The following is a 25,098-nucleotide window of genomic DNA, read 5'->3' as shown; positions in this document are numbered from 1 at the left end:
AGTCAGTGACTCTATTAGCCATGTGTTTTCAGCCAAGACACAACCGTGTGATGGAATTTTGTGAGCCCATTGCACACGCCGCCATTGCAGTGTTTAAGAAGTGAACATTACACAGAGAAGTCAAGTGACAAATTCAAGTGGCCAGAAGAAATCTGAATGAGTTCAGTGAGCAGCAAGCCAACTGTCAGAGACAATAGGAGCTGGGTGGTTGTTGGTGGTGGTAGTGGGGGGGGGGGGGGGGGGGGGGCTAACTTGTGATCTGACAGATGCATTAGAAATAACAGCAAGACAGCTTATCATGTCTTTCTGAGGGTTTATTGTTAGCGAAGAATCCACTAGTTCAAAAGGTTTTTTTTTTGGTCAGAATTTAATGTTACAAGCCAAAGCAGTCGAAGGGGTCCTTTGTTACGTTTATTTGCATCTGGCATATTGTTTGGCAGCCGAAGGTACCATATTTTCCGCACTATAAGGCGCACCTTCAATGAATGGTCCATTTTAAAACTTTGTCCATATATAAGGCGCACTGGATTATAAGGCGCACTTTCAATAAATGGCCCATTTTAAAACTTTGTCCATATATAAGATATATACATTTGGCCCGTGAGCCGGACTTTGGACGCGCCTGCTGTAGTGGCTCAATATCGGTCCATATATAAGGCGCACCTGATTATAAGACGCACTGTCGGCTTTTAGGTGCGCCTTATAGTGCGGAAAATACGGTAGTTCCTTTGCCGTTCGTCACCTACGCGCATCAAAATCCGTTGACATTTCAAATCAACAATTTAGAACACATCTAAAGCAGAGTGATATGTAAAGTTAAAAGTCATCACCACTCTTCAGACTCCAGATCACTCATTTTTACAAGTACTTTGCTCAACATGGCTCTTTCAAATCACATGCATTTTCATGTATGTTAAGCATATATGGTTTATTGATCTTTCCCATCAGCCTGGCATTGATCATGAATACGAATGATTCCATTACTCCAGTGTTTTATAGCTTATAATTATATTCAACATATTACCATTGTCATATTCTTGCACATAATAGCAGGTGACGAAAATAATGATACGATAAGCATAGTTTTGCCAATAATGGGAATGGTGCTGCTTATGGCTAAATCAATATTCATGCCTAGATTGGACCAATGTGTTTTAAGAGCTCATATCTATTGTGGTGAAACTGTATGTTAAACAAAAGGACTTGGACAAGTAGTACATTTTGATGATGCTTTTTCAAGGTGATCCCAAGATATCTTTATGTGTCACTTCTTCCCACCTCCTCCTCCCCCATTTCTTTCATTTCTTTGATGAAAATAAAAAAAAAGGGTGCAGATGTTGAAGTGTGCTGACATGTCCTTGTGGAGGGATTTCAACCATGATGTTAATAACAATAATTAGCTCTAAGTGTTTGTGAAGGGGGAGGTTGAGACATGAATATTCTCCCATTGTGCGAGTGTGTGTGCTTCTGTGTGTGTGTGCTTTCAGACAAATGACTTCCCATGTCTGTTTAAAGGACAAATTAACCATAATTGCTTGTTTAAGGGGTCTGCGGATGAAGGCAGCTTTCTGCTACTTCATTATGCTTGTCTCAACTTCCAAAACATACACAAGCATGGATATAATAGCGGAACATTTAATAAAGGGTTTTCTTCACATTTGTCACAACGGAACATGAGTTTAAGTCACGCACGCACAAATTTACCATTTAACAGTCAAGAGCAACCGAATGTTTATTTTTATCATCGTCACTATTGATAACTACTTCAAAATTATCAAGCCCAGGTGTTTGTTTTATGCAGAAGGCTAGCTAAAAATATATTTCATAGGAGAGTATTCATAGGAAATAAATTCATACGCCACGATCAAGGGGAGGACATTTTCTGATGCACAAAGACAAACTCTCCTATCAGATTTGATTAGGGATACAGTCCGTCTTTACGAGCCATTAGATATTTGAGAAATTATTATTAATAACGAAATAATTTCCACAGATTAACCCCATTCAAGCTTTATTCATGATCACTTGGCCTTTCGAAAATTGATCTGGGGAAAGATTGATGACTGGCTCACAATTTTAAAACATTTGTCCTTGCAATGCCCCCCCTCCCCTCACCCCCACCCATCTACTTTTTGCACTTCTAATGAGTGCGAGTAGACATCTGTTCAATAACGCTATAATCCTATGTTGATTTACTAGAACCGGCACACAAGTCACACTGAATCAGAGTTATCAATTTTTTCCTCATCTACACTGAAAAGTTTTTTTGTTGAAAATATTCAATTAGTCAAGTAGTTGCATGAAATACGATCATCTGAATGCAGATTTTTTTTTAAAGTAAACTCCTGCTCTACTTTAAAAACTATGCAAGTTGGTGCAGTCATAAATCAAGGTAGGCTACTAATGTATAGTGCAATGACGTGTGTGTGTGTATTTTGATTTTGATTGGAAAGCTACATAGTTGCAGCTTGTCTTCTACCACAAAATGCTAATCTGGGTCTGTTTCTTGCATGCCCATCTGCCTGATATGTACTGGATGAGCGTCAACAGAACAAGAATAAACCAATGTTATGACCTCTGTTGACCTCCTTGACTCACGCATTTGAGGCAGTTCATGTTATTCTGCTGTTTCTGCTAATGAAATATAAAAATGAGACATTTCATTAAAATGAGTAACTATGAAATAAGGCCTTTTAATTCAAACTGCTGCAGGTTTTAAATACGTGTAAATGAGGATAATTGAGTGACCCGAATATCGGCTCTCTAGTTTAAATGCTGTATGTGCTGTGGCTTTTAATGTTTTGGGGTCAGTCTGATCATTAAAAAAATAAATGGAGTCCCTCTGAGGTTTCTATCTTGTGGCCAAATACTAGTAAATGTTGACAGGGAGGATATGAGTTAGTCACCTCAGTAAGAGCCAGGTCACTCCGGAAGATTTCCATTCCTTGAAGACCCTGAATGAGCTCTACGCAAACATGAGCAGATTGATGGATAGTTGGATGAATGGAGAGGGAATGAGTTATTGAGAGGGGGCGAGAGACCATCCTTATTTATTGTTCATGCATTTTTAAACAGTAGAGCAATGGGGTCAAACGAGTAAACAGGACTTAACTGGAGGGCAGGAAGGAAAGAGGGTTGAACACAGGATCAAGCGATGGAAATATCACAGTAAATGGAGTGAATAAAGAAAATGCAAAACATTTCTTGCCCAAACCCAAAAGTTGATGTTAATCGATATGATATTAAAGTTGAGTCCACTATAGCATTGATTTTTCAACTCAACTTTTTTGTTTATTTGTATTATCATTACAATAATTTTATTCATATTATGATTCATTACGTAATTTGTCATTTGAATCACTATAGATTTAACACGTCATGTCTTAGTATATTCAAATGGTGGCAAAGCAACCCTGAAGGTGACTTGACCTTTGACCCTTGTCCTTTCCCCGCACAGACGTACACGCGCAGCCCGAAGCATATAACTGATGTTGCTGATATTAGCTCCATCTCCACTGGGACTGGAACTCAGCAGTGAGTGTATGTCTAAGTGACAGAGGGACAAAGTGTTGCGGGGGGGGGGCAAGAATTGAACTGCATTGATCTGATAAACAGAAGCTAAAGTCAAGAGGTCTATGTTGACCTTTGACCTTTTCTTCAAGTGTGAGTGTGTGAGTGTGTGAGAAATTACACAATTTCATTTCAGGTAAATAGTCATTGAGTTTAAAGGTGTCTTTCATTAGTGAATTGCTTTAAGGATAAGTGACAGAGGAAATGGGATCATTTTCACCAGGGGTCCCAAAACACAAAACTATTTGGTACCACAGAGAGACTGAACCAAAACAACAACTATTAACTATTGACCTCTTTTGGGTCACGAGTGAACTTCAGCCTATCTCGGCGCTAACCGGTTGCAACGTACATAAAGAGAAACAGAAGGCTACAAACTCATTCACCCAAATTGAAGAATAGCTCTTACTAAACCTAGAACGATTTTTTTGACTTGTTTCCAAAATGATTGGCATTCATTTCCCACGCTGAATAAGTTTTGTTTCTTATTTAATAAATCGTTTTTTGTATTTAATACTCCAAGTGGACGTTATAGAAATATTTTTTCTTATTACCGCAGATCATTCCTTTTTATAGTATTTATAACTTTTGGACTAAAAAATAAAAAATATTGATTACTTTTTCCTCCATAGAGGTCAAATTCAGTTTCTCCCTAAAGAACTTCTCAGTCACAAGGACACATGGTGAAGAATTGTACATATATCTATGAGAGGTACAAAAAGATTGTACGTTTACTCAACATATTATTCTTGTAAATGATAACATAGCAACCCAATGCCAGGTCACTTTAGACCCATGTTGCGCTTCAAAGGGTTTTAAAGAAAACATCAATAACCCATATGGAATTATTGAATCCCTGCAGAAGACAGGAAACGTGAGCCCATGGCGCTTTGTTCATCTCAAATCCTCATCTCCGTTGCCATGGCAGAGAAGTGTGATTACAACACAGGCTATTCAACATGGCTGATGATATTGACTTCCTGTCTGGTTCATGCAAACAGGATGTGACAGATTTAATTTGTTTGTCAGCCCACCTTAATTTCAACAGAAGGCTAGAGGTGGGAAAGAGAGGCACAAACGTGGCGAGGTGAAGAGTGAGGGAGATTTGGCTGCTGATTGGCTTCCTTGCAATTACGTTGAATGCACAGCCTGTCAGTTGCAGGTGAGTGTCAGCTTTTAAAGGACAAGGTAGTTTTGCACATATGACCAGGTATGATTACTCGTACAGTGAATGAGTGCCTGGTTGTAGCTCAATTTTTCTATTTTGCAAAAAAATCTTTGCAAGGATTAGTACGGGATGCGGCCATTTTAAATGTGTATTAAAAATCCAACAAAATTTTCAGGGATTGACAAATGGAAAAATCAAAATGAATGTGTCAACCAAGGATGCAGTTTGACGTACATAAAAAGATATCGTATGAACAACCAAGATGACATGACCAAGAAAAGGGAAATCACATCAGACATTGGAAAGAGGAAGAGGAAGAAACAAGAAGCTGAGCGATGTGAGGATGGTGATTTGAAAAGATGGAGCTTGTACCAGACAGACATTCTCTTCTTGTCTTTGTCTGCGAGACAATTGTGATGGCAGCAACGAGTGAGTGTGACAGTGAATACAGAAGGCTGTATTATTGTTTAAATCATTGATCGCTCCCTCTCTCTCTATCAATCTTCACTGTCCTTTTCCACTTTCCAATCTTTGCCTTTTTTTTTAAATCCTCAAGATGTTTGTCAGTCACACTTGCATCTCTTCTTATCTTTTCACCCTTGTATTTCCAAGGTGTGAGAATTAAACCCACAAAAAAAAAAACTGCATACTACAGGTCCTTCATTGATCACATGAACATAAAGTTTCAAATACACAAATGCAAACACATCAATAGTCTCTTAAATGTACAGTCTTACATGTTAAACAGTCTAAAACCACAATGAATTAACTTGTGAAAAAAACTGAGGGCTACTCACCAGTGCATGTCTGCACTTCCCCATGCACCGATAGTCTCGAGCAGCGTACCTGGTTACTCAATTTCTACCTGGTGGAAGCTGTCCACAGGTGCATTTGGTTGGCCTAACTACTGCCCACACAACCCGGTCGACGCCACCCTCTTGTGTTCAAACCAAAACGTGCACTGAGAGGTAAATAAATGAGTAAGGGAGTGATAGGTGCAAGTGAAAGACCAAAATGAATTTAGGGTATAAAACATTTTGATGTACTGAATGCTCAAATAAAAAGTAGCAAAAGAAAAACTGGTTTGATTGTAAAATCCAGATAAATCTCTTTCAAGAGGGCAAGCTGCACATTTTTAAAATAACTTGGAGGGCACCATATAAAATATTGGCTTAGGCACCACATTGGTCTTGGAATGGCCTTGGTCACATGGTACTATTTTCTGAATATAATATTTAATTATTTTATTGCAGGTAGTCAAATGATAAGGGAAAATTTAAAATAATACTTTTGAATAGTATAGTAGTTCTGGCCATCTGATGTTTACTTTCTAAATTCCTCAAATCCCTGTTTGAATGAATTTAAGGCATTTACATTCCTTTAAGCACACAAAGCTGTGGTTCTGGTTTGTTGTGGCAGCAATGCTTGTCTTGGCAGGAAAATGGCCAGCGCTGAGGTCGAGTGACAGCCCAATGAACAGACATACTCTCCTCAAGGCATAGCAGTCAGAGGGGGAGGGAGTCTGTATGTGTGTGTTTGAGATGGTGTGAAGCAGGCAAGGGTGACAGTGACGTGACACTGGTGAAATAATTATGAGTCCAAAACAGGGCTGACAGGGAGCAGCCCGTGCCCTTCAACTATCTGTCAAGTGTCATTAACATGGAGTGCTGATACACCACTGAAGGAGGGGAAGGAGGGGGCGCCTACGCAAGGGGACACTGCCAAAATCATCAATTGTGATTCATTTAAAGTCAACTTATTTAACATCAAATTGAATCGTGCAGATCCTGCTTTTGGTAAACTCGACAGAGCTCATTCCCATAATATTCAGAAAAAAAATCAGCGTTGAAGACTTAGAAGCTGGGAGTAGAGACAAAAAAAAATCTGTGACAGAAAGCAAATATCATAATGGGAATTGAACAGATCGAGTAATAAAAACAAAAACGACCCATCATGATGAGTGTGCCCAACAGATCTCTTCTCAACAGGAAGTACATCACTTTTCAAAAGATAAGAATGTATATTTCGAAATAAATCTTACATGCTGCCCTGGGAGACTCTTAAAGAGGAAATCTGAGACAGAGGGTTAAAGAGATAGAAACTTGTAAGATGTTGATTTATGGACAGGACAATGCCAAAGTTGATGGAAATAAAGAAAGAAACAAAAACAAATAAAAAGTGATTTTTATGACACATCGGAAATCCTTGGAAGACACTTGAACGGATTTTATTTGGTTATGGCTTTGGGCTGAGCCGCTACATATATTTTTGTTTTATGGACAGACTCAAGAGCAAAGACACAGGCTAGTTTAGCGAATCCTCTCACCTTGCTGGATGGGTGAGAGAGGTAAACATTTGATCTGATACCTTCTGATAAGGTTGCAATCATGATTCCTAGCATGCCTTAACACATGGACAATATTGTCACCCTTCCAGTGGAGAAATAAACCCTCTCAGGTTTGAAATGTGCCTTCTCCTGACTTCGTCTTGAGAAGATGTTCAGTAAGATTTAGATCACGGCTTTTAAGAATAAGTGGGTGTTGCTAACTCTGAGTTTTAGGTCTTTAGCATTTTAAAGGACCCATTTGAGACCACGGGCCCTAATTTCTGAGTTTTCGTCCTTTTGGTATTTTTCGCTGATAGAATTAAAAGTAACGTCTTGAGATTCTATTGTACTCTTCACACTGTGTTTGGGAATATTTGTAGATTATAGCAAAATTCGTGTGGCCTGAAAACTAGTCATCATTATAAAATTAATTGCGCCTGGCACTTGGATCTTGACACTGAACATGTGATGGTTGTTACGTCTCACAACTGTGTGAGACGACTCAATCGCACACTCCTTTTATACAGTATCTCTTTCAATCTCTCACACACGGTAATCGTCCTCTCTCATTTGCATCCTAATGATTTCACTCTTCCTTTTTAGTCCTTGTCCGGTCCCTCCATTAAGATGTCTGCCACTCATTCTCTTTGTGTCTCTGACTGCTGACTTTTCTGGCTCAGTGTCTAATGTCGGTTATTTATGGAGGTTATTATTTGGTACCAAGAGGTAAAATATCAATTGGTATGTCTACTATCAAAATTATGCTGCAGTGGGTTAAAAACAACAAATAAAAAAATAGTTTCTTCAACTTCTTTAATTGTCTCTGCACTGATAGACTAATCGGAATCATTAAATAAACAACTAGTTTCATTCTAATAATGCAACGCTAGTTGGTAAGTGCATTTTCCACACTGTGTAATTAATTTTTATTTTTGATATTTATTTGTTGTCCCTTTCAATGTGACTCAGCTGGGCGGGAGGGCGGTGATTTAGTGCCCTCTATTGACGAGCCGCCACTGCTAACATTAACATCACATATCCCTGCTCCAATGATATTCAATTCAATTGTTGATATCTTGGCTGTGCACTTCGGGTCATTGTCTTACAGAAAGATCAAGTGTCACTCCAGTCTGAGGTCAAGTTTGCTCTGGATCCAGGATGTCTTTATACATGGCTGCATACAGAACTGGTCGGTGGACTGGTGCAGAGATGTTTGTCCTTCTGGAATGCTGCAGCTCTGGTAGTTTTACCATCCTTGATCACTTCCCCGATGAAGGCCCTTTTCCTGCAAATGCTCAATTTAGATGAGCAGACAGCTCTGGTAGGAGTCCTGGTAGTTCAGAACTTCTTCCATTTATCTGACATCATTGATCTGTCGCTCCAGATAATCCTGTCTCTGGGGTCAACCGACAATTCCCTTGACTTCATGCTTGGTTGGTTGCTGCTCTGACATGCACTGTCAATTGTGAGAGCCATGTGCTGTAGGCAGGTGTGTAAATAAATAAAAAAATAAATAAAAAAATAAAGAAATAAATACATAAATAAATAAATGACACCATTTGATCTCTTTTGATTGCACAGGGCTAGTAATTAATACTCCCAGTTTAACTGTCTACACAAAAAAATAAATGTAATCTCCATGTGGTGATTCTATCTTATACATTAATTTAATTTTTTTGACACGGCCCATGTCAATTTATGGGGAGGGGACTATATTGACTCCTATGGGTGTTATGCAACATTTTTTACACACAGCCATCTGTTATTGTACATGTGTAGACAACAAAATATTGATGGTGTTGAAGAGAAAGAGAGATGATTATGAAAAGATGGGATATTTGTGTGTTCTCCCTCTCACTGGAGAGCTAACAAGCAACAAATATACAAACCCAATAAATTAATGGTGTGGATAATTAACTAGGACCGCAGCTTGAGATGCATGAAAGAGAACCAGCCACCATGAAGGAACACACCATTATAGCATGAGCGTGTGTGTGTGTCCGTTAATTGTGGGAAATCTGGTGGGGGGGGGGGGGGGGGAGCATCCTCTTGTAATTGCTAGACCCATGCTGTTCGCAAAAGATTCATGAAGTAATGGGAAGAATCCAGGCAGTTGATTGCGTGCGTGTGTGGTTGTATAATTGTTTGAGTCTTAACCTTTGTGTAATGTTCATAATATTGTTACTCAGCCAGCATTTGTGGGTCTGATGGACCCATTGCATTTTGTGGCTTTTAATGCCTCACAATCAAACACTTTTATGTTAAAATACTCAACAGATGTTTACCTTATCCCAATTGCAAGCAGTATAAACAATATATATCGTTAATATTTGTCCTTTACCTTTGCTAGGTCACATTTATAACATCATGTATTCTGATATATGTTCTTCACAGAAAATGAGTCAGTGAGTCTCAGTTTGAAAAATTTATTAATTGTATCATTTTTATTTTAATAAAAAAATGAAAACGGGTCCCACAGACCCGAACACAGCACAAGGGTTAAACAAAGTAGTAAAAAAAAAGAACAATAAGAAAATGTTTTCTTTGTGATTCAAGCGGCCACTACCAGCAACCTGCAAAAAGGCAAAAGAATCAAATAAGTGTACAAGTGCAGGTGGTGTGAAGAAATGTAATGTGCATGCATTAGAGCAGCCCACAAGCAGATCCTCAAAGCGTTGGACGGACCTCAACGAATTGGCCCATCACACCAGTTCGCAGAGATGGATTCACTGCCGACTCAAAGTGTCCAGCAACGATTGAAAAGGTCACTTATGTCTGTGAAACACCACTCCACATCCTGTGCACTTCAGCCTCTGATCTGAATAGTGTGTGCGCTGTGTGTAATCTGAATAGTAATAAGGCTGCCTGACAGATTGATGCATAACAGCAAGAAGCATGCAGAGCAGGCAGGCCATTTCAGTGTCACCTCCTTTTTATTTTCCAACCGGCTGTGTTCCGTCTGGCCATCTCAGATGTTGCTGCTCTGATGCAAAGCTTTGAAGATGGAAAATAACTTTAATCAAAGTTTGATTCTTCATCTCAGAGTAGAGCGTGATTGGATTTGACGTTTGAGTTTAAATCACTCTTATGCGGAGATCAGTGTTGTAATTAATGGTTAATTTATTTAGTTGACTTTAACCAAAGATGCTCAATAACGCTTGACACAGAACAGAAATAAGAACATTACATATTTTAATGGGCACGTATATGGTATCATCACTGCTTGATTAATCAGTAACTATTCTTACGCTAAGTTTAATCTTAATAGCTCATCATCAGCCTGTACTAGTAAAATAAGCATTCACACTCACACCTATCCTACCATGCATGGAATGTGGGAGGAAGCCGAAGTAGCCGGAGGATACCCATGCAAGCACGGGAAAGAACGTACAAACTCCACACAGGAAACTCCAGAATCAAATCCTCATGCCGCCCCAATAATGGTAAAATTTCAGTCGAAATTAAATGTGAACTATTTCCAATAGGGAAAATGTATTTGAAATCTGAGAAGGTTCGGAGGTCCGAGAACACTTTAAAAGTTCCACTTTTTAGTGTATTTATTTTACGTGTCTTCATTGTCATCCTAGATGGAATAAAGTTCGAATTATTTGCTAAAATTGGAATTATAATAGCAGTGAGCAGTGTGACTACTACAAATTTGAGGTAGAGCAGTGCGTTGAGTGCTGGCCTGGCCTTCAGCAACCCTCAGCCTCTGTGAGTATTAAAACTAATATTAAAATGTCTGCCTCCGTCTGCGGTCCTGTACTGATTGCTATCTTAACCCCTGACTGCTGGTGTGCTTGTCGGAGTGGGCACCACAGTCCATTCTGCTACCAAAAAGCCTGAGAGGAGCCACAATTTAATTTTTTTTTTTTCTGCATGTGATTTCTGGATAATGGGAAGGATAGATAATGTATGCACAGAAGATATTACTATCTGGGCTATAATGCAATGCATACAGACATGCACACACACACATGCACACATTCACATACACACATTTATTTAATCTCTGTGACTGAACGGTACTTTGTGTGAGAGAAGGCAACTTAGAGGACTATTATATTTAAATCATTGTGCCCCCCCCGATCATGCTCTATCTCTCTCTCTTGCACACGCCTAATCCACTCTGATAGAAATAGCGACATGTCAAATTTAAAAGGACAACTCTTAAATCAAGTTGGGGAGAGACAGGGGGGCAAGTCCGGTGGTTGGAAGAAAGGTATGATGGAATAATAAGAAAAAAAATATTTAAAAAATAATTTGGCTAGATTGATGACGATAACTGACTGTAATTGTTGTTGCTCTCAGTTTTCTAACAAAACACCGGCAATGCTGAAGTAAAAGAAACTCCTTTCTCTTCAGAGATTATCGTTAGGACAAAAAAAAAGAAAGATTCTCAAATGATATCATGATGACACAAATGTGACATGATGCACAAAGATTGTTGAAAGCGTATGTGTCAAGCACAGAACCCTCACCATTGCCGTTCACTTCATTTGGTCCTCAATCGGACATTTTCCTCTTTACCTTTCTTTTGCCTCCTTCTTTGTTCTATATGCTCCTATTTATCACTGTGTGAAGGCTGAAAGAGATATTATTATGGGGTGCTGGGCTGGAGACAGCAGACAGGGGTAGCCACATGGATCGCGTAGCGAGAGAGCGCGCCTAATGACGAGAGGACAGGCTTGGTCAGTGGTCTGTGCTACCTGCTGGGTGTGATAGATGGAGAGCAGAGAGGAAAGAGCAGGGAGGGAGGACGATAGATAGTCTCTTCTCTCCTTGCACATATTTTATTTTATTGTCTCCTCTCCAGTGTGTAACTTTGTTTCATGTCTACCTTGCAAGTGTGGGAGTAGCAAAGACTTTCTAGTTTGAGAGTACATTTACTACAGGTGAGTGTGTGAGTTGCAAGAAAGGGCTTTACATTATTATTATTTACATTATTCCACAAATTAATTGTATTATTAGTAATAATAATGATAAATAATAATAAATTATTATATATTATAATATAGGATAATATGCTATTATTTATTATTATAATTATGAATAATATATATATATATAAAATATATTTAAAAAAAAAAAATATATATATATATATATATATATATATATATATATATATATTTTTTTTTATATAAAATAATTTGTTTACTACTGGCGTTTCTATGGTTACCAAAGAGTATCAGACTAAATTTCCTTACATTTTCTTGATATGGTAATTTATGCAAGACAATTACATGCTTTCAACATAATACTATATTCATAAGGAGCTCGTAATGAGAAGCCATTTCTGCATGTGTTTTTGTTACTGGTAACGAAAGAGCTGGAAAATAGAAATAAATTGCAATCATTATCCTTGATGAGTCATAATCGTAAATATTTGATAGCAAACTGTAATTCCGAGCCTCTTCTTTGGGAAGATAGTGGATGGTTTAATTGTGGAGAAAAGCAACATTTATATTCGTTGCTGTTGTGAATAATTGAACTAGGCAAAATTAATTAACTTTGCCATTAATTTAAGATCACCTTCTACACTTTGTGCGTAAAGAAACATATTAATTCTTATGCCCTCACAATGTCGCGCTCTCTCTCTCACACACACGCACACACGCACGCACGCACATGCACGCACGCACAGAGACGTGTCTAAAAACAATCTAAGATGAATATAAAGGCTGGATATCAGACTATTCATCACTAGATGATTACCACCTGACAGCAGTAATTGAAAAACACTTATTGGAGTGGTTGGGGAGGAGGGCTGCCTCAGTCCCATCTGACAAAATAACCCTCAGAGGCTAAGAACAGTCTCAGGGTGATGATAAATGGACATATTTTCAAAGCTTCATGATTTCTTTTTTTTTTAAAGACCAAGCATCCTGCTACAAGGAAAATGACCCTGTTAAGATATTTACATGTATATGACTGGACTATATTTTGCAATGCATTAGCAGAATGAGTCCTTTTTGCCATGTTGGTCTGCAGATGTTTTTCTGTGTAAACTTTACACCAAATATAATATGTGTAATTATGGGTCATTAGGTTCCACTGCAATGAACTTTATTATTATTTTTATTTTTTTTATCATGCAGGAACTTACAATGTCTTGAAGTGGAGACTAAAACTAAATCGGAAGAAAATGGAAAAAAAAAATCTGTCCCATGTCAACCCAAACCTTTAATTGTACACTCGATTTAACAAGTAACATTTTATTATGCATTGGTTAGAATATGTTAATCACATTTAATATTAAACCTCCTGTCCATTTTCTTGGCAGCTTGTCTTTTCGAGTCTGTTCTGCAATGTTAGCCTGAACACATTCACAAATTTACCATCCCCAAAAAATTGGTCACCATTCTTGACAAGTTGCAGACCATGAAAAACAAATGAAATGGACTTAAAACAAGACACATAATGACACAGAATATGGCAATATTCTGTGGGAGGCAGGATCACACCTTAAAAGACTTTGACCACTATTACTTTAGTCTAGGAAGATACATCATAAGACAATGCAACACATATGAGCCACTGCTACCACTCTGATCATGCCATACCATTCCTCTCTTATCGTTTTTTTGTCTTTGTCTCTGATATACTCGGTTTGATGTATTTCTCATCAGTTTCCACCGTCTTTGGGGGAACCTGACAGACATTGGCTATCTTTGATCTGTGATAACGAGCATCTCCATGTCAAATTACAACTAAACAAAAAGACACATCTGTATCAAAAGAGATGTCACATCTTTTAGAGATGAGGAAACAATTGATGAAATTCTAGGCAATATGTAGCTTTCAATAGGTTTGTCGTAATTATCAATCAATACTTTGGAAAGTCAAATTGAAAAGTCGGATGGAAGCCAAACTATGTTCACCTTGATTTATAAAGTTGATGATTATAATGTAATGTTACGCAACAATAAAAGACATAAAATATTTTAAATAGATCTATTTAATTTGTTTGAAATTAGTTATCTGTGCTGACACAACAGACATGCTGAATATCTACGCTACTAAGAAAGGTAAAAATGATGGGATTAGGACAGTTAGAGTTAATGATGCTTGGATGTCAGTGAGAAAGATACATGTCTTCTGAGATCTCGAGGGGTTGTTAACCCCTCTCGGTCACATCTTGCCCCTTTGGGGTCACAAGGGTCAAGCTGTCTTGAAAATGCTCGTCACACTACAACGTGAGCCTACAGTTGTTAATGTTACACTTTGATTATGAATGCAATTTAAAATAGTTGATGTTGTTAATTGTTTTCCAGATTTTCCACCCTTTCTATGGCTTTTCATAAACCAACAGACCAAAACACCCCTCGCTCCCCCCGTCGTCCCCCGGTACAACTCACCGTTCATTTTCTCTTCTTCGGTGGGCCCATTAGCTGGGTGACCAGTAGAGTGTGACAGGGTGGCCCTGGTCATAGCAACACGGTAACGTGTATTGAGGCTTTCGGATTCATCTGCTGAACAAGAGGAACCAGAGCAGGAGTTTTTCCATTAGCCAGTCCCGCCAAGTGCCAAAATACTGACACATAGATGGAGAGAGAGACAGAAAGATGGTGACCCATGAAAAATACAATCACTCTGTCTTTATACATTAATTAGTGTATATTTATTTCAAATGGTAATGCATAACAGGAGGAAAGATTTATAGAGCAGTAAATATATATGAAATATGCCAGAACAATAAATAGAGGAAATTTGCATGTCATTGTTCAAAACATGATTGAGGTGATTCTGTTTTATGAAATTTAAAACATAGGTATTAAAATGTTTCAGATTTATATTTCATCTTTTTTTATATTTTTGTATTGTTCAATTTGGTACGTAAGCTATGATTTTTTGAGAAAGACCAGTTCTTGGAAAGCTCTTCATGCTCAGTAGTTTCCAAGGGTTTGGACAGACCTGCCATAACCAACAGATCAACAAACTATCAAGAGTTAATGCTTTCTCCTGTCCATCACCTCCATCTTCAAACAGGCTCCACTCCTCCATTCTCTGTCACACTCTCCCTGACAATTGCGTTATTTGGCCTTATGGAGGAATATGAAACTCCACAGCGCCACGTCTCAGTGTCGGGCTCAGCAGATATGCCGATTCATTTTGCAGCTGGCGATTTGACAAGCTAGACTGCCCCTCTTGAAAGACGTCATTCAAGCCCTCAACCGACCACCGCTGATCTAACTCCCCTCCCCTTTCTCCTTCTTTACCGTCTTTCCCCATCCCTCGTTTATACTGCTACTCTTTTCGTTGAATTCTGTAAAGCTTTGCTTCTTCAGATTGAATAGGGCTCTCGGCTTGTGACCAAAAAAAGGCTGAAAGAACCCCCCCGACCAAAAAAAAAATAAAACCCTTCTGTCTATCACACTCCTTCATAAGGGGGAAAAAAATTGAAGTCCTAAAAATATCAAATTATTGGGTAGCAGAGGGAAGCGAGGGGATGATAAAATTGTGGATATTAGGGCTGTAAAAGCAGGAAAAAAAGGAAAGTGCATGAGCAGACATGAGAAGAGACAGAAAGCAAGAGAAATAGAGGTGGAGACGAGATTGGGGCCTCAAGCTGCGGGTGTTTGAGGGGATGACACGGCCGCTAATACAAGTGTTTAAATATTTGATGCAGGCAGGGATAAAGCGGGATCGTCTCGCCACAGAATTGAGTGTCAAGATGAGAATCTATTACAGAGAATGTGTGTGCGTGCTCATGTGTGTGTGTGTGTGTGTGTGTGTGTGTGTGTGAATACTAGGCAGCCATGACACTGTGGAGAAGCGGAGGAGAGCCTTGTGTGTGTTGTTGCTACAATCTCCTCAGCACCTCTATTTTCAGTAAAATGCTTTTGGGTTGCACATGCAGATTTTGGAGTAAAGGGGCCATGCTTTTCATAAAACGAAATTAGAGGGTGAAATTAGAAAGGCCATATAAAAGGCCCTTTACGTTTTTAATTTCAAACTGATAAAAATTGAATTTCGCTGGGGACTTCAGCGTTATAGATGATGAAACTGGAATGTATGGTGCTCATTTGCATACAGAATAGAGACAGAAGTGGTATAACAACTTTTTCTGTTGTCGTTGAAATTCAATTAAGGGGCAACACAACAGGTACACATTTTTCCCAACAAACTCACAAATTCAATCTCTCAAGACTGAGAGAGGGCTTGTTGCTTGGATAGTGCTGAGAAACCTGCACGCAATCCACCAGTGTGTGTGTGTGTGTGTGTGTGTGTGTGTGTGTGTGTGTGTGTGTGTGTGTGTGTGTGTGTGTGGGTGCTGTCTAGACGGCTGAGTGACACTTTAACCTGTGTGTAATGAGGGCATGGTAGAACAGTGTTGGGGAACAAAGCTTGTTACTTTTAGTCCAAACACACGGAAACACACCATGCCAGCTTCCACATAGACACTGCAGACAAAAACACACACATTTCATTCAAACAAGCCTTAACTAACACCATGTCAAGGTTGACCAACACCATTGACTCCAATTTCATCAGGCACCGTACTTCAAATATGGGTCGACTCAACCCCATTCCCCTCCACCCCCGCACTCTTCCCATTTTTTTTTGTGGTAACCACTGATAAAGCCGTTGATACATTTTAACTTTGCAATTTGAAAAGTCTTCTCAAAGTGCTTTTTTTTTTCCTTTTCACTAGAAATTACACACCTCGAACAAGGTTGTCTTAACAGACAATAACAACGGGGAAAACATGTTGAAAACAAAAACACACACACATACTTACCTATGAATACAATGTCACGCATCACCCACCCCTCCCCTTCTCTTGCACATACACACATCCCCTTGATCACCCCACTAGACGGCGTTTCTATGTTCCATGTCGCCACCCTGTCTTGTCACATTTCCTCCTTGTCTGCCACACTGCTCCCGCTCGCTCGCCATCTTCACTCTTTTGTACTCCTTGTCCTCCTATCTACTCTCTCTTCCCCCATCCCTCCATCCAATCAATAAGTGCTGCCACTTCCTTCCACAGCTCAGGAAAAAAACAATTAAAAGGCATCGATCCAGGCGCACGCACTCACACATGGACGTGCATCAATACGCGCAGACACACGCTCAAAACACACACCGGGTAAACATACACACGCTCACGCATGAATATGCAAGTGGGTCTCCTTGACCTTCAAAGACAGAGGAGAGGCAGGTGACTTCATTCTTCATGGGACTGATACTGGACACACCTCGCCCTTCTTTTCCCTCTCTCGCATTATTATGCATTTATTGACAAGAAGTTATTGTTTGAAACAAAAATGCTAATTTCACTATATACCGTATTTTCCGCACTATAAGGCGCACCGGATTATAAGGCGCACCTTCAATGAATGGCCCATTTTAAAACTTTGTCCATATATAAGGTATATACATTTGGCCGGCGGGCCGGACTTTGGACACGTCTGCTGTAGTGGCTCAATATTGGTCCATATATAAGGCGCACCTGATTATAAGGCGCACTGTCGGCTTTTGAGAAAATTGGAGGTTTTTAGGTGTGCCTTATCGTGCGGAAAATACGGTAAGACAAGTTTTTTTTTTGCAAAACTTTTAACCAATATCTCAATTACTTTTGTACAATAATGGCCACCTTGGAAAGAAAACCATCACCATTATGGAAGTCAAGTCACTTTTATTTAAATAGCATACCAAATCACAACTGATGTTATCTCAAGACAGTTTGAACATAAAGAATGACCTGCTTCTTGAGATGTAACCGTAACTAACTACCCTTTTCTATGTCTCCCCATCTCACCCAAAGAATCATTTCATGGAGTTTTCCCATGCTTCCTCAAGTACATTTGGAAAACCTACATTTGGAGCAACTTTGTAAACCTTTTGGGGTTGCTGTTCTGCCGTAAAAAAAAATCTTGAAATCCAAAGATCTTAATCCACACATTTTGAAGAAGAAGGTATAAAACGATGCTTGACAAAAAGGGAAATCAAACAAGAGGAGATGGAAAGAGCAAATCCCGTTGGGCAAAGCAGTAAGTGAACGAAAGAGGGAGAGAGAGTGTAATAGAGAGGGACAGTGGTCACACTCTGGCTGTTGCTCAATGAGGGAGTGGCCTGTAATGCCACTTCTAATCTGTGTCCACTCGGCCCTGACACACACTCATGCACACGCAGCCTAACCACATCTTCAGAGCTGCCAAAGATTCAGCCACATGAAAAATATTCACACCTCTGGGTCGCCGATTGAAAACCGGGGTTAGAAATGAAATTGTTTTGTTGTTGGACTGTTGTTTTGTCACGGGTGTGTTTCACGTTTTGGCCGGCTGTCACGGTAGGCAGGTGTTCCTCAGGGTCCAGTGGTTTTCTTTTGGTGTGGAAAGTTTGATAAATGACAAGAGAGGAGGACATAGGGAAGGTGAGGGGATGATAGAGAGAGCAAGAAAGCTTGATAAATGAGTGCAAGGTGATGGACTGACTTCAATCCTTTACATCTGAAAAATCAGTTCTTGCGCTTAAATCTTTTAGTGCACCACGACAGGTAGCAATATAAAATATTTCATATATATATATATATACATAAATATATATAAATATATATATATATTTATATTTAATCCCATGGTCACAGCTCACGTCCAGACCATTGCGATCAATTAACATCTTCTCTGATTGGTTCATTTGGTTCACGGCCCAAGAGATCATCTTCTGCTTCTTCCGTCAATCGCACTTGCTAACTTGCCTGCTCGATTGATTCCCAGTCATCTGAACATAATCCCTTTGCAATTAACCAATTAGCTGTTTAACCAATGTAGCAAACGCATAAAGCTAGCCATTCAGGCCTGCTTAAAACGACATTGTGTGTTATTGAGTGTAAAGCCTTGCATTTGTTTAGACGCGTGTATGTGTTGTGTATCTGTGAATGCTGCTCATGCTTGAGCTGAGATATTAGTAACAGGTGGCTAACTGGATCTCTGGGGCTCCATGCACTTCAAATGAAGATCTGTGTTAATTAGGAGAGATGTGTAATTAGTTTACAAGTTTGTGTGTGCATGTGTGTGGTGTGCACATTCTGCTGTGTATCAAGAACATGAGCGTGTTTAATTGCACTACTGTTAATTAAGAAGCTTAATGTTGAGACTTGATCGTTTCACTATATTATCTATCCACCGGCCTCTTTATTAACACGGGTGCTTTTGTCCACGTGTGCGATTCTTTTGTGTTGCGCCGGCTGTGTGTGAGTAAGCTGCATTATTGTGTGTCTCCCTCGATGTGCTGACAGCCATAAACCTGCAGACAAGCATGTCTCTTTCAGCAGAGTCAATTTTACAGCTCAGAGTCACAGTTCTGAACTGACAAATCAATAAAATCAGAGGGAGTTAAATAATTTAGAGCTGGCTCTAATTAGTCTTCTTGTCCTGCACTATGGATTCTTCTACAATATTGATGACAGAGTGCCTGTTTATGGAAGAGATCGGAGCGCCGTGCAAGCTTCTTCTCTGCCTTGTTATCAGGCCACAGAATACAAATCAACATCAGGTAGCAGCAGTAAGAATTCAGATTTTTTCCATCAAGAAGTGAAAGAATGCATGTAAAATGTAATTCAGTTTTGCAAAATATATTCAGAGTATTTTTGGTGTTTCATTTTTGTGCGTTCTTTGGTTCTCTGGTTGTGTGCACCTGCACATTGAGTGTATATAGTGAGAACTATTTTATTTTAGTTTTATTAAACTATTTTCAACTTATCCTGCTAGTAAAAAGATGGCATTGATTTTAATTAAAGGAAAAAATGTTTTTTCACCCCAAAAGTTCCATAGATAACAGCATATTTCTTTCAATGGTGACATTGGCTCATTTTCGGTCTCATGCAGCGTGCCAGCCCTCATCTCACCCAAAATAATGCTGGGCCGAGGGCAAGTCCAGCTTTCATAAAAATTACAGCTAGTGGGCAGGATCCTGCTTGTTACGTTACGTAACCTCCACCCCTTCTTAAAAAAAAAAACTTGAATGTTTAATGTTATTTAACGGAAACGGGGAAATCCTTGGATGTAATGTTCCAGTTTACAGTGGTTATTCAATCCTTTTCATTAACAGAAAAAACTGACTTGATATTTTTATGTGAAGCAGACCAACATGCAATTGCAAACACAAAGTAAAAATATTAGTGTAAAAAACACAGAGATGGTCTTCTTATATCACCACTTGTTTGTACTGCATGTGAAAACGGTTTTTAATTAGGAAAAAAAGTTAGTCTCTCTCAAAACTGAATATTATTGCTTATCTGCATGTACTATAATAATGCGGCTAGTAAATATCCTAACAATGACATTTTCGCCTCATTGCTTTGAAACAACGCCCTTGCTTTGTTTGTTAGCTGTTGTGCACGTTCTTTCTTTTTGTTTTGTCAATGATACGATTAAATCCCTTCACTAAGCACAAAATAATTAACAACAATTTGTTTTGAATTACACTCTGAATCATTCTTTACATTTTAATTCCTCTTTATTTCGCATTCATTTTTTTTTTCTGCAAGACTGAGCGTGCGCGCGCGTGTTTGCGTGTGGTTGTTATCAGTCACGAGGGGAAACTATCGATCATCTCTTTTAATTACCCCGAGCAAGGCGAGAGGCCTAAATTAACTCCTCTCCTCTCCTCTGGCTGCTGGAAAAGCCATGCATATTTCACGACCGCCGGCCCAATCGTATGTCACTCAGCTCCTCTCCTCTCCGCTGACAAGACAAGACTTATCACAGTTATTTATCTTCACCTTACTCCTTTTTCCTCCTCTCCCCAGTGAGCATGATGTCTGTGTACAAAACAAAAGCGTGACTAATATCCACACAGGGCGCATACGTTTGGACTGAAGCACGCTGCCCTGATGGTAAACAAAAGCTTGAAACTCAAGTGTCACAAAATCATTTGTGCCGTGAGTGTGACGGTTGGAGTTGTGAAGTGCTAAGCTATGTGTGTGTGTGTGTGTGTACAAGATGCAGAAGTAAAACACTGTGGTACGTTAGCTCACCACGCTGACGGCGGCGTCGACGTTGCCCTCCGTTATTCAACAAGTTTTTCCGCTGACGAGTTCTGTCCATTATGAAATCCTAAAGAGGTCGTAGTATCATTAGAACACAATACAGTTTAACTGATCACAACCTGAAATAATTGTCAATTTGTTTTATATATATGTGAAGCCCTTTGAGACTGCTTGTGATTTAGGGCTATATAAATAAACTTGACTTGACTTGACTTGACTTGACTTGACTTGACTTGACTTGACTTAATTATATAGAAACAATTTGAACAATTAATAAATACTGTAGCGAATAAATACGCGACCCTAATTGGGACACGCGTCTGTGTGTGTGTGCGTGTGTGTGTGTGTGATAAAATGAGGAAGATTTGTGTTATATTGGCATCTTGACATGGTAAACAAGCCTTACCTACCTGTCTGTCTGCTTTCCAAAAACAAGTCAGTGAGTCAGTCAACTACACAATCAGTCAACCTGTGAGTCAGTGAATTATCCTGCAGCTACTAATGGTCCTTCCTCAATCTAGGACACACACACACACTCACACGCACACACACACATTTTCTATGTAATTTAAATGACTGTCAGGTCAGTGGCAAGAGCAACACCTTGCCACGTTAAAAATGCCAGACGGCTGCCATCGTCACCGCCAGCAAGCTGCCCAAACTGTCACACACTCGCACACACACGGACATGCACACACACTCGTTCTGCTGTCAGCAAGCACTCCCGATGCATTTACTTAGTGACAGAATTCTAATTAGTGGTCTGGCTTGGTGTCACCTGACTCTGAAGCTGAATTTGGGGGTGGGGGGCAGGAAAGGGAGATTTATAAAGGTGGTAGGGAAATGTGGACAATGGAGATGGAAGGGGAAGCGGACATGGAGGGGGAAGTTGTGGGTGGAAGCGACGCTTGTTGTCAGCTGAGAGGAAGACGGATAAAGTGATGAAGCGGATAAGACAAAAGGTGATAAGAATGAAACTGGAGGAAGGAAAGCATCTGTGGAAAGTTGGATGAAAGGGTATTTTTTTTCTCTAGCTACAGGTCACATTTACATAAAATGAAGCAAAATACCTCCCACAAACCAATCACACAAGCTCCCCTAATTACCACGTGGAATGAGGGTGCTAGAGTTTAACCCTGCGCAGACCCAAACATGATTGCAGCCTCCACCGTGACAAGCCATCTCAGGAGCAGCGAAGGGAAGCAGAGGAGGGCGAAAAATACAGTTTTGCTATCGTTAAAAATAAACATTGATCCGTGTTAGCTCAAAATATCATTTGATCAATCTAGATTGGATTATCACTTATGATACAGTATAATGATTTATGGATATACTTGTCTGGCACTTGAAAAATTGACAGTGGAGCTCTTGTAACATAATAAACTCATGTCACCAACCATCTCATTTTTCTTTATTTCTAAAGCGGTAAATTTAGGTAAAGACTTTTATTATTTTTACTTTCTTTTTATTTTATCTTTTTTTTTATTTAAAAACCCATCAATAAATTCCAAAAAAAGCATTGTGCCTATTTTTTAAATTCACAAAATAATTGCTGCTGGTGTCACTATTGTAAAATTGACTTGTATTATTTGTATTATTTTTTTTTATTTATTTAAAACTCCATCAATAAATTCCAAAAAAAAGCATTGTGCTTATTTTTTAAATTCACCAAATAATTGCTGCTGGTGTCACTATTGTAAAATTGACTTGTATTATTTGTATTATTTTATTTATTTTTATTTAAAACTCCATCAATAAATTCCAAAAAAAGCATTGTGCTTATTTTTTAAATTCACAAAATAATTGCTGCTGGTGTCACTATTGTAAAATAGTATCAGCAGAAATCCTAAAACAGATTTAGTACAGCCTCAGAAAATGCACGCGCAGTTTAAGAGGCCGGAGCCAAGAGGCTTTTAATCCCATGGAGAGTTCATCCAGCCCCTATTTAGCAAGCTTCCAGAGTAGGGTAGTTACATAGGTTACTACCAACTCCTGGGGGTGGCAAGACTAGAGGTCTCAAAAGAGGGTGAGCTTTGGAACTCTGAGTGCAGGATTGAGAGCTCTTCTCTGGGTCAGCCAACCAAGAGGTTCCCCTTCTTCCTGTGCCCACACTCTTTTACTCTTAACTGGGAGAGTGAAGAGTCTCTCCACTTGTCCGGCATGCATTTGTCTCTATTCCAGTGAACCTGCATGCATGGCCGACTACGCTTGAGTTCATCCTAGGATTGTTTGACAGAGGGGTTCTTGGAACTCATCATGTCCAAGTTGAAGAACTCTTCAAAGGCCAAGCAACTGTAGAGTGGTCGCCTCTCTCCATCAACCTCCAGACCCTTTTCACTTGTGACGTCAGTGAGGACTGAGTGAGCTCACATGCCATAATTTGACAATACACTCCCATTTTGAATACATATCTATTTTGCATGACTAGGTATATACTGTAAATATATAAAGCCCAATTTTGGCGGATGGATGGATGGATGGATGGATGGATGGATGGATGGATGGATGGATGGATGGATGGATGGATGGATGGATGGATGGATGGATGGATGGATGGATGGATGGATGGATGGATGGATGGATGGATGGATGGATGGATGGATGGATGGATGGATGGATGGATGGATGGATGGATGGATGGATGGATGGATGGATGGATGGATGGATGGATGGATGGATGGAATTACCAACACACGGACAACTGGACAGATGGACAAAAGGATGGATTAATTGTATTTTCTTGACTGCCAGCAGCTTCACAGAAACAAGTTTTGTGGGAATGCATATAACCCATAAACATGTACGTATGTGTCAACGGCAACTCACTTTCAAACAAGCACCGGAACCAACAAAGAGAAATCTCACTCTAAGTGTTATTATGACACTGTAAACTAGCGAACGAAAAGCTGTGGAAACAGCACACCTTCATGTGTCTTGTGACTTACATCAATAAGATTTATCTCCAGCATGACATGATGTAAAAAGGCAACGAGCACAGAGGAGCTGTATGTCACAAAGGACTCATAAAATTGAAGTCATTTGTAGTTTGTTGCCGAGGTTCGCCATGTTGGAACGTGCAGTGACACAACGTGCAGCTGTTGATACATGACGACAATGTTTAGTCATATATCTATGAATTAAGAATTAAAACTTGTTCTGCATCCATCAAATTGCTTCATCTATGCAGGTCTAGATCATTCCAGTAAGAAGATACCAGAATGACTTATTTTTTTTCTCTGCCCTTCTTATATATTCAAGATAGGAAATAAATTGTAACTTCTATCTCACAACTGTAAGAGTTCGAGATTAATTCAACATGTGCTTGGCTTTAACTGCTGAGGTTAAACTCACCATCATCCAACTTCCTCACGAACAATCACAGGAACATATTTGAAAAGTATCTCCAAAGACTTAATGAGTAGCTCTTACAACGGGCTTCCTTATTTGTTCTTTCTCAATGCTTAACACCAATAACATTTGCAAGGATGGTGATCAGGGAAAGAAATATTGGCATTAAGCTAATTCTTGAACATTTTATATGAGCTCCCTCTCCCTCTAATTGTTCCCAGAAGGCCATGCACTTGCTGAAACAGTTGTTCCAGCCATGAGGCAACATCATTAATGGTGCACTGGCAACAACAATCTCGACATTATGATCCATAAATACAGACACTAAAAAAAAGGAACAGATAAAGAGTGTGGTGTAGAGGGGCATAACACAAGTAGACCTCAGTGAATTACACTTAGCTCCATCTAATCTATTCATCTGGGGGCGATCCAGAATGCCTTGCTGTCTATGAATTATAGAAATGAGCTTGTAATAGAGCGATAAACATATTTTCCGTGGAAAGCCACAGAGGCTGGATGATTAGCATAGCGTGTATCTGTTCTCTATTCACCAGTATGATTAACTCAAATGTTTGTTTGTTTGTTTGTTTGTTTGTTTGTTTGTTTGTTTGTTTGTTTGTTTGTTTGTTTGTTTGTTTGTTTGTTTGTTTGTTTACATATATTACATATGTGTGTATTTGTGTATGT

At 39.3% G+C, this 25,098-nt stretch overlaps 1 protein-coding gene and 1 long non-coding RNA gene across 3 annotated transcripts in view; both read right to left on the bottom strand.

Moving 5' to 3' along the window:
* The window catches only part of rnf220a (ring finger protein 220a), a 133,736-nt gene extending 128,157 nt beyond the window's left edge, over window positions 1-5,579 (bottom strand). Inside the window, exon 1 of the mRNA XM_049747532.1 lies at window positions 5,536-5,579. The gene's annotated coding sequence lies outside the window, so the exon portion shown is untranslated. The remainder of the gene's footprint in view (window positions 1-5,535) is intronic.
* A 3,895-nt stretch (window positions 5,580-9,474) lies between these two features.
* Window positions 9,475-25,098, bottom strand: part of LOC125985091 (uncharacterized) — a 56,157-nt gene continuing 40,533 nt past the window's right edge. For both annotated transcript variants that reach the window (XR_007487215.1, XR_007487214.1), the window contains 3 exons: window positions 14,426-14,539; window positions 9,991-10,058; window positions 9,475-9,637 (listed from right to left, as the gene is read on the bottom strand). This is a non-coding gene — a long non-coding RNA (uncharacterized lncRNA). The remainder of the gene's footprint in view (window positions 9,638-9,990; window positions 10,059-14,425; window positions 14,540-25,098) is intronic.

Source organism: Syngnathus scovelli, chromosome 17 (genome assembly GCF_024217435.2).
Source record: "Syngnathus scovelli strain Florida chromosome 17, RoL_Ssco_1.2, whole genome shotgun sequence".
Taxonomy (NCBI): domain Eukaryota; kingdom Metazoa; phylum Chordata; class Actinopteri; order Syngnathiformes; family Syngnathidae; genus Syngnathus; species Syngnathus scovelli.
Note: the sequence above shows the minus strand (reverse complement) of the source record. Positions and strands in the feature narration are given on the sequence as shown.